Raw genomic sequence first — 10,360 nt, 5'->3', positions numbered from 1 at the left:
TGTCTCTCCAACAGCTTCAGGATCAGTGCAACTGCATGGGTGTGGCCACTTCCTGGTTGTGAGGTCATGAGGAAGCACAGGATTGGCTGATTCAACAATTTGCGATTATTCAAAATATCAGATTAGCTAATTACTGATTCGGTATTAAGGAATCGGTGATACCGATTCGGTAATGGGGATTCGGTAATTTTTTTACCATTTTTTACCGAATCGCTAATTTTTACCGATTTTTACCGAATCTGTAATTTTTACCTATTTTTTTTATCTACATCTGAAATACCGAGTTCTTAATTACGAATCGGTAAAATTCGCTATTAAGGACTCTGTATTTCAGTTTTACCTACATCTGTCCCTTAGTTTGTTATGTCTCACTAAACTACCACTGCAATCACTTGTCAGTGGTAGTAAGCGCTAAATAAATGCAATTTCAAATGTGATTTAAATTGCACCCTGAAGCTGAAAAGTGATGTGTGTCTATATTTTCTTCAAGGTTTTATCTTTATGTCTAAAACTGAACTACCTACAGACATAATTTCTCTAGGTATTCATTTTGGTTAGGATAATAAGCATATTCAGTTTAACTATGTCAGTACTAACGTGCTGCATGAGGGAGACATTGTATCGCTGCAAAGGCCTTTATGTCTCTTTTTCATGCAGATGTGGGACATAAACTCAACATAAGAATGTGCATCATCTAGGGGTGCTAGAGAGCGCACAAGCAAGATGGCCACACTTGTGTGAGGCTCTTTCTGCTCAGGAGCTTAAATCAATAATATCCTCCTCATATACCGCGAAGTTGACACCAAAAAGCCCCATAGTGCAATCGGAAGACAGCCCCCACGATTTGATGCCGGTGACACCAGAGAAATCGTCTCAGCCACCATGGAAGACTCTTCTGGGCTTGGAGCTGCTGATCCCCCAACATGGTGGCTGCGCGCACCCTCTAACAGCATGTATCACTTAGAAGGCGCCTGAGTGCCACGCCATATGGGGAGATGAGCCAGACCATTGCAGATCGGCGAACCTGATCAGAAAGGAGGAAACGTACGCTCCAGTTCTAGCGATGGGGTGTGGCGCACGGGCCACTGGTACAAGGCGTTCCTGCACACTTCTTGGTCGCACGCAATAACGCCTTTCAAGCCTCTGCCGCTGCTTCTGGTGGAGACTCAAGCCTGCTGCCACTGACATTGTCGGTGAGCTCCTTTACCTGGCATCTTCATCGAGGTCACTGCAGGCGTGGCAGAACAAGTGCGGTGAGTGTGGGCAGCTCTGCAACACAGCGCTGCACCAGTGGACAGTGGCATGGCTGTGTCCTCCCCTACCCTCCCCGAGGCCAACACGCTCAACTTTGTACCAGGGATATCTGACCCTTTATTTTGCTGGTTAAATCTGGGGGGTGCGGGCTGTGAGACGGGCCAGGGTGGGCTGGCCGCCCTACCCCCCCTCCAGACTCCCACATGCAGCCCGGGGGTCCCGGCTGTGGAGTGGGTGCTAAACAAGTGCTTCTAGAGAGACCTGCACCTGATGCTGCGGACACCGCAGCGTGAACACCAAACCTGCAGCGCACACCCTGCCAGTCATTGGTGAGACATTCTCGCACACGGTTCCTATTTCCCTTATAGGCTCGGCGCATTGGAATAATATACACTATAATTTTCGTAAAGGACTAAGGTCAGTATGCTCCTATCAAGTACATTAAACTTAATTACTTTGTGTACCAGCTAACTCAGAGGTCACTAGAAACTTCTCGAATAAACAATAAGGGATACGTTTCTGACAACCGCATAAACATGACAACTTTGTTTCCCTTAGAATAGGAACACATCTCAGAATAGTGGAAACAATAGATAACAGTTTCACTCAGTCAAGAAAGAGATAGACGGGCATTTCAATGAAAGAATTTACTGAACAGTCTTGTTTCTCGTGTAAGAGATATGAGCTGTTATGATCATTAGACAGTAAGCAAGATATAATACGCACAGCGTAAGCAGTAATGAGAAATAATACTGCAATAGCATTGTCTTTTAGCTATGACATATAATCATATATACATACATAAATAACACAGGCTAAAAATTGAATACTCGTCTGATGCTTCTAAATAGTTCTACCCCAGTGTACCTAGCCTAAGTGTAGTACGACGTAAGAAGTAGGTGCTAGTTTCTATAGTATGGTATATACTAAGTTTAGTATACCAAGAGTCCCTCTAGGTTCTAGTCGGCTCCATACCTTTAGAATGAGCGAGGTGGGAATCTCTTTCTGGGTCTCAAACTCTAACACCCTGCAAAGGGAGGCAGAACACTGGAAGCTGGATTCTCTGAGAGCAGCGCAGTGCGACAGGCCAGGATATGGTCTCTTCCGAACTTCCCGTGGCGTGGCGTGGCGAACCGTGCAGTCAAGACGTGCTGAGTCATGGTAAGGGAAGGCATATTTATACCTGGAAGGTGCTTAGGAATGCTAGCATTGACGTAAAGTCGAGCAGAGGAAGACGTCATGGATGAACCCCTAAGGATTAGTAGTTCATGCATAATAGATGAGTTCTTGGAGAAATCAATAATCCTAGCTAGGGAAAGTCCCGTTCGGCTTAAGGGTCTGGTTTCTAAGAACTCGTTGTGACGTGGGATGGACGAATGTAGGTGAACATGCCTGTAATTGGTTAGCATGGATAATGCCTAAATAAGGACTGGGATTCTATGCCTAAATAAGGGAAATGTGAAGTGTGCCTATATAAGGACATGATTCAGGGAAACCTATATACGGGAATCTAAATCGAAACACAACAGTATGGGCAACTGAACTGCAGTCACTCCATGCTCTAGAGCCCTCTTCCCCTGAAATCAAGGCAGATACACCCCCTGCAGCACCTCCTGTAGAGACAGCAAATGGGAATGAGCCTGCCATTGTGAGTGCCACAACCCAACAATACGTGTCTCCCCCTTGACAATCGCTGATAGCGCTGCATGCCATCTCTTCCCACGAGGCAGAGCCTGCAGCTGACAGGCACTCAAGGCCACATACTCCCTAAAGCAGGCGGCACAAACCAAATACCCTATGACCCCCTGCGGGGCTGATTGCTGAGCACCTTTTGCAACCTTGCAGAGCAAGTACCTTCCCTCTGCCATTGCCCCCATAATGACGGACAGCACGTATTTGCTCTTCCGCTACCAAGCCTTCCCCCCCAAATTGTGCTGCCATAATAAGCTGGGAAAATCGAAGCATAGAGTGCGTCATGGGGAACACATGGGAGATAAACTAAAATTCCATTTGAGGCTCGCAAGTCCTCTATGCTCCCAGCAGAGGGATGACCACATCCACAAAGATTCTGAAGGAGCTTTTCCTCCTTATGAAATCTAGGTTAACCTCAATAGAGGCCAAGATGGACTCCATGTGCACGCATCTAGATAATGTCACACACAAGCTCGACCAGCACAAGGAGCGCATTAAAGACACGGAGCAGCGCATATCGAAACTAGAAGATACCTCCACGGACAGTAAAGAAAAGTTGCTAAACATGGAAAAAGTCCTGAAGGTGATAGCTGCCAAAACTGAGGACTTGGACTCTAGATCGCAGAGGAACAACCTTTAAATTCTTGTCACACCGGAATCCACAAACACGGGCAAAATGGAGGAGTATGTTGAACGTCTGCTCACCACGCTATTTGGCAGAGAAGTATTCTCCGCAATGCTAATAGTGGAAAGGGCGCACCGATCTTTGGCCACCCGACCTCCACTGGGAACCCCTCTGAGGCCAATAATCACGAAAATACTAAATTACCATGTCCGCAATGCTGCTTTACGGCTAGCGAGAGAAAACAGATGCTGTCGTTCGAAGGCACGGAAATAGCCATATACCCGGACTTTACCATGGCAGTCCAAGAAGCTTGCAAAACATTTCTCCCTGCCAAAAAGAAACTCCAACAAGTGAACATTGCATATGCCATGTTATTTCCAGCGCGCTTAAAAGTCACATTTCAAGGCAAGCAGCGCTTCTTTACTAATCCTCAACATGTCAATGATTTTTTGAAATCCTTACCCAAGAAACCCTCTGGACAAGCGTCTCCCTCAAGCCCGAACACCACCACTGCTGCACTATCAGATATAGAATGACAGAACTACTAAAGCATGTTTGCCGACTGGCTGTGACTACAGCTTCGAGCAGACGCCGAAGGACACACACGCTTCATACTGAGCCCGCACAGCAGAAGGCATACCGGCACAATCAGTGGCACTAAGCGTGGAATAAGGACGCAAGCTGTCCCACAGCAAAATAATGGGACACTCAGCCATATGAGACATTATGCTTGTCCCTGAGCACCCTTGTAACTTTCAAGAGGCTCTATGTCGACCTTTAGCCTCTACCCAATAGGAAATCCCTAAAATTATCTGGATCTTTGTTGTTACAGATTTTGTCGCATGTTCCCCTGTTGGGAACCTTGTTACGGGGTTGATTGGGTGGTGTGGGAGGAATACACACCACAACAGGATTGGGCTGCTGATGTGGGTGGTGGGGAGTTCTTCTTATGCAACTAGACGACAACATGATGACAACTTGCCACACTAACGCAGTTCGACCACATGACATGACCACAACACCCATCACACAGCATAATCCAAGCACTCGAGATGAGCCATCCTGGCCCCTCTAATTACAATATCCTCACGTGGAACGTGCACGGCCTAGGCAACCCTCGCTATCGCAGACATATTCTAGCGTACTTAGACAGACATAACATACAATTTGCTATGCTACAGGAGAAACACCTCGGCCCCGTTGCTCCACCCATGTTTGCAGCCCGCTGGGTGACACATTGCTGCTTCTCCTCGCATTCCACGTATGCAAGAGGAACTACAATACTGATCATACACAGTCTCCCCTATACAGCCATAGGCTCATACACAGATCCACTAGGTCGCTATTGCATTTTATGGGGACGGTTGGCTTTTCAATCCATCACATTCGCTTGCTGCTAGGGCCCCATTGCTGATAATCCTGAATTCTTCCATATCCTGTGGGGGAAAATCCTGGACATTGATTCCATGCATGGGGTCCGGGGAGGGGACTTCAATACCACATTGGATCCGACCATGGATCGATCACACCCACAACCACACCACTATTCAAATGCCCAACACCACTAAGGACCACGGCTGATTGATGCCTGGCGTAGTCTTCACCCCAACGGTAGAGAAGGCACTTGTTATTCCACAGTACACTCCTCATGCTCACGCATCGATGGGTGGGTCCTATCCAGGGGACTGGAATCGTGGCTAACCCAAGCAATACACTTGCTGCTTACCTACACAGACCACTCACCCATGTTAATAACTCTTACTCCCCTTGTGAGGATTCATCGTACAGGTCTTGGCACCTACCCACACATGCATTGTTAGATTACATCTCTAAGTCTGAACTGGAACAAGAGATAGAGGACTTCTTCCCACTAAACATACACTCAGTGACACAATACTCCACGGTGTGGGAGGCTTTAAAAGTAACTATCCGCGGAATATGTATTGCCAAGGGGGAGTATTAAAAGACATTCGGAACACACTTAATAAACTAGAAAAAGACCTCAAACACCTAGACGCTCAAATGCAGAAGACACCTACCCCAGAGTGACAGGCGAGGGTGGGAGAGATGGTGACTGAATACAGAGGGCCCGATTCACAGAACTAACTTAAGACAAAATCCTAAACTTACTACCATTTTCGTATTCACAGAAGACACTTACTCATTTTGGTATTCACAGAAGGCACTTACTCATTTCGGTATTCACAGAAGTTAGGAGTCCTAACTTTAGGACTCCTAAATGCCTTCTGTGAATACCGAAAGTCTTAAAATTAAGATTTCTCTCAGTTTAGTAGTAGTATAGTTAGGACTCCTAACTTTAGGACCCCTAAATGCCTTCTGTGAATACCGAAAGTCTTAAAATTAGGATTTTTCTCAATTTAGTAGTAGTAAAGTTAGGACTCCTAACTTTAGGACTCCTAAATGCCTTCTGTGAATACCGAAAGCCTTAAAATTAGGATTTTTCTCAGTTTAGTAGTAGTATAGTTAGGACTCCTAACTTTAAGACTCCTAAATGCCTTCTGTGAATAAAAAAAGTCATAAAATTAGGATTTTTCTCAATTTAGTAGTAGTAAAGTTAGGAGTCCTAACTTTAGGACTCCTAAATGCCTTCTGTGAATACCGAAAGCCTTAAAATTAGGATTTTTCTCAGTTTAGTAGTAGTAAAGTTAGGAGTCCTAACTTTAGGACTCCTAGAAGAACTACAGAAATGATCCCTGAAAGTATAGTCTTAACTTTAGGACTCCTAAACTGAGAAATATCCTAATTTTAAGACTTTCGGAATTCACAGAAGGCATTTAGGAGTCCTAAAGTTAGGACTCCTAACTTCTGTGAATACCGAAGTGAGTAAGTGTCTTCTGTGAATACCAAAATGAGTAAGTGCCTTCTGTGAATACGAAAATTGTAGTAAGTTTAGGATTTTGTCTTAAGTTAGTTCTGTGAATCGGGCCCCAAGAAACTGCAGACAGAGAGTGCAAATTCAGGGGGAAATATTACCAGGCCCGACAGTACAGGGAGGGAGAAAGACCGGGGAAGGTGCTCGCAGCGATAACCCGACCACCTAGATTCTCAAATACCATACTTGAAGTGATTGATGGGGAGGGTCATGTGCATAGAAACACCCCAGACATCTCAGCTGCATTTTACAAATTTTACAGCACACTATATAAGTCCCATAGAACGCAACCCGTAGACTTTGCCCCCTTTTTTGAAGATACTGCTATAGGTTGGCTGGGCGATGCCCAAAAGGAGTTTCTCCTGGCAGACTTTGAAGATGACAAGTTAAGGGCTGCTATCATGCAACTATAATATGGCCCAGCACCTGGTGCCGACAGGCTTACAGCCGAATTTTATAAAACATTCAGCTCCACCCTCATCCCAATTCTTTGACAGGTTTACGAGGAGGCAAGGGATACAGGGGCCCTTCCCCAGACAATGCACAAAGCACTCATCATAACCCTCCACAAACCTGGTAAGCCAGCAGATCATTGTGACTCGTACAGGCTTCTATCCCTCATTAAAGTTGATGCTAAAATCCTACCCAAAATAATAGCGAATTGCATCAGCCCGCTCATGACTGCCCTGGTGTTGCCGGATCAGCCGGGCTTCGTTCCAGGCAGTGGGACGTCGCATAATCTCTGAACCTTATTTGCCATCCTACAGGACATTGACCCTGAAGCAAACGCAGTGGCTGACACCACCAAAGCCTTTGAATCCCTGGAATGGGACTATCTGGCTTTTGTACTTAGATGCATGGGATTCCCAATACCCTTCCTAGCTTGGATCCAACTGCTCTATACCAATCTACAGGCTAGCATACTAATTAATGGCATCCGCTCTCCCGCTTTTAACATAGCTAGGGGTACGAGGCAGGGGTGCCCTTTGTCACCCCTCCTCTTCGCTCTTGCGATAGAGCCACTGGCAGCTAAAATACACCAGCATCATAGGGAACATGCCCTCATCTATCCCGAGGGACAAATTCTAATCTCATTATACGCCGATGATCTCACCCTATACCTCTGCAACCCAGAAGACAGCCTCAACCTGATACTGCACATACTCATACATTTGGGAGGTTGTCTGGTGTCAACATAAACTGGAGCAAATCTCAAATATTTCCTCTCACTGCCGCAACCGCTAAGTTTGATCCAGACTATCCCCTCACCTGGTGTGATGGTGCAGTCACTTACCTGGGTATTGTGGTGACAAGAGATAGAGAAGAACTAATGAGAGCCAACTATGGCCAGGTGCTAGATCTCGACTGACACGATTACCAGATGGATTGCCATGCCAATCTCTATGGCAGGAAGAACATCATTGATAAAAATGGTGATCCTCGCTAAGTTATTATATTTATTTACTAACATCAAATACGCCCTCAGTGGATGCTTTAAAAAAAATCTGATATCCAAACTTATCCATCTGACTTGGGAAGGTAAACAGTCTAGGTTAAAATGGGGAACTCTTACTCACCCATTTATTACCGGAGGGTTTGAAATTCCAGATATGGAATTGTATTTCAGCTGTGCACAGGCCCACTATGCTGCGTACTGGATAGATCCATCGCCCTACATGCCACACCTAGCAGTAGAGGATGGACACATGACTCCAACCCCTACTCGGCTTATCTAGGCTCTCCCGCTACCCACAAACGCAATGCCTCGACTATGGTTGACTGCATGAACAGTGACCCTATATCCACATGTAAAAACATTTTCAAGCTGAAGGTTTTTCTCCTGAGATCTCTTTCCGTACTTTCATGTCTGTCTTTTCAGACTTTGTTATATAAGACAGTTGCATACATAGTGTTCAGCAGTGATGCAATGGTCTGCGACAAACTGAATGTCCATAATTACATTCCATATTGATAAAACGACTGGGTTATTGCCATGGTAATTTTGGAAGCCTCACGCCATCACAGTTTTTTTTGTGATTTACCAGTCACATTATGTTTGACTGCAGACATGAAACTGTTTACTGCCCTTTAGAAATCACAGTCCTAGGGCTTCCCTTCTAACTATGTGGATCTATCCAAATAGCAATAATTAAATTGTGCTTCTGATAATAGCTTTCCTCATTAATAAAGCTTTGTGTGCTGAAAGTGTGTTACCACTCAATATCAAACATTGCACACATTTGTCTTCTTTATATTCAACTTATTTTCTTTTTCAGATAACCTTGCTAGTCTATCTAGTCTAGTCTAGTCTATCTAGTCTAGTCTATCTACATTCTTCATTCTATTCAGAATGAGTATGGAGAATTTCCTTTGGAGAGGGGAGGGGAAGGGAAGGGGAGTGAAAGCAAGCAAAGGAGAAGAGATGAGAGGATAATCTAAAGCAGCAGAAGTGAAGAGAATGTGGAGAAGGCACAAGTAGAAAAGTTATAGTATATACTTGAAAGATGATGAGGGGAAAACAGAAGAGAGAGGACGGTGCATGAACATCTGTTTTACATATTTAATTTACATGTAAGTCCTGTATAAAGTGGTATCCCTCATACCCAGAGCCTGTAAATTAAATGCTACTAGTGGGCTTGTAGCACTATTTGTGCCACCCTCAGACATAGCCTTTCAAACCTGTCTCAGGTCTGACACTGCAGGGCCTGCGTGTGCAATTTATTGCCACTTTGACTTGGCATTCAAAGCTACTTGCAAAGCCTTAAAGTCCCCTTCTATTACACATAGGTCACCCCTAGGTAGCCCCATGGGCAGGGTGCTGTGTAAGTAAAAAGTAGTACATGTGCCTTATTGTGTGGCATGTTCTGGTAGTGACAAACAGCCTATTTTGTTTCTCACTGCTCTGATGCCTACTCCTCTCATAGGCTACCATTGGGAGTTCCCTTGTATATTCTTAAGTGGTAATTCCTGATCTGAATAAGAGTAGTATTGCCATGTTTGGTATGTTTAGAATGGGAGTGATAAATCCTGCTTACTAGTGTAGTTGGATTTTACATTACTATTTTGGGAATGCCACTTTTTTGAAATTGCAAAACAAAGATGATGGATGGAATGCTGTACAGTGCCAAACATTAACCCCCAGTTCAGTCTGGAACTAAAGCCATCTACTTTTGCACACCAAACCCTTCCAGTTTAGACCTAGCTATATGCAAATCAGTCTTGACCCTGCTCCACATGGGGACAGTCCAGCGCAAATTGCCAGGCCAGGTCCTCCATGCACAAAAAAACAAGCATCCTGTGACTGGTTTAGGGGTATTGCCCCTCATCACTGGCACTACTTTAAAAAAAAAATTATTACAGAGTTTTATATATCTTGACCCGAAGGTATCGGGTATCAGAGCGCTTTACATAGCACCAGTTGCGTTACATGAGGACACATTCATTTTTGTTAGGCACTGGAAGATTAAGTGATTTGCCCAGAATCACAGGATGTTTAGCGTCATTGCCGAGACTTGAACTCAGTTCCCAAGGTTCGAGGTCGACCACCCTAGCCGTTAGGCTAACTCTTCTCCTCAGCTTGCTTTGCTGTGCTGACTTGCCCAGCTGATAAACTGCTGGAGAGACTGCCACTTTGCAAATTACCTTTATTTGCTGGCCTGCTACCTGCTCTCTGCTCTCCTGCTCTCCAGTGCTCTCCAGGGGCATGTGGATTGGCTCCCTCCCTGCCCTTGTGGGGGAATTCAGAAGGATTCTCCTGAAGCGCCTGAAAATATACAGTGGGACCGTGAGTCTGGCCATCAAAGCACTTTCCAGCATTGTGTGTCAAACACTGGTAGAGGGAGCAGTGCATGGAGAACGTTTCCCCAGGAAAACTCAGGGCCTACTGAGCACTTTTC

At 45.1% G+C, this 10,360-nt stretch overlaps 1 pseudogene; it reads right to left on the bottom strand.

The window, feature by feature from the left end:
- Positions 1-6,235: 6,235 nt before the first annotated feature.
- LOC146862381 (small nucleolar RNA U3) lies at positions 6,236-6,301 on the bottom strand (annotated as a pseudogene).
- Positions 6,302-10,360: the final 4,059 nt, after the last annotated feature.

The sequence above is a fragment of the Triturus cristatus genome, chromosome 2_2, assembly GCF_964204655.1.
Source record: "Triturus cristatus chromosome 2_2, aTriCri1.1, whole genome shotgun sequence".
Taxonomy (NCBI): Eukaryota; Metazoa; Chordata; class Amphibia; order Caudata; family Salamandridae; genus Triturus; species Triturus cristatus.
Note: the sequence above shows the minus strand (reverse complement) of the source record. Positions and strands in the feature narration are given on the sequence as shown.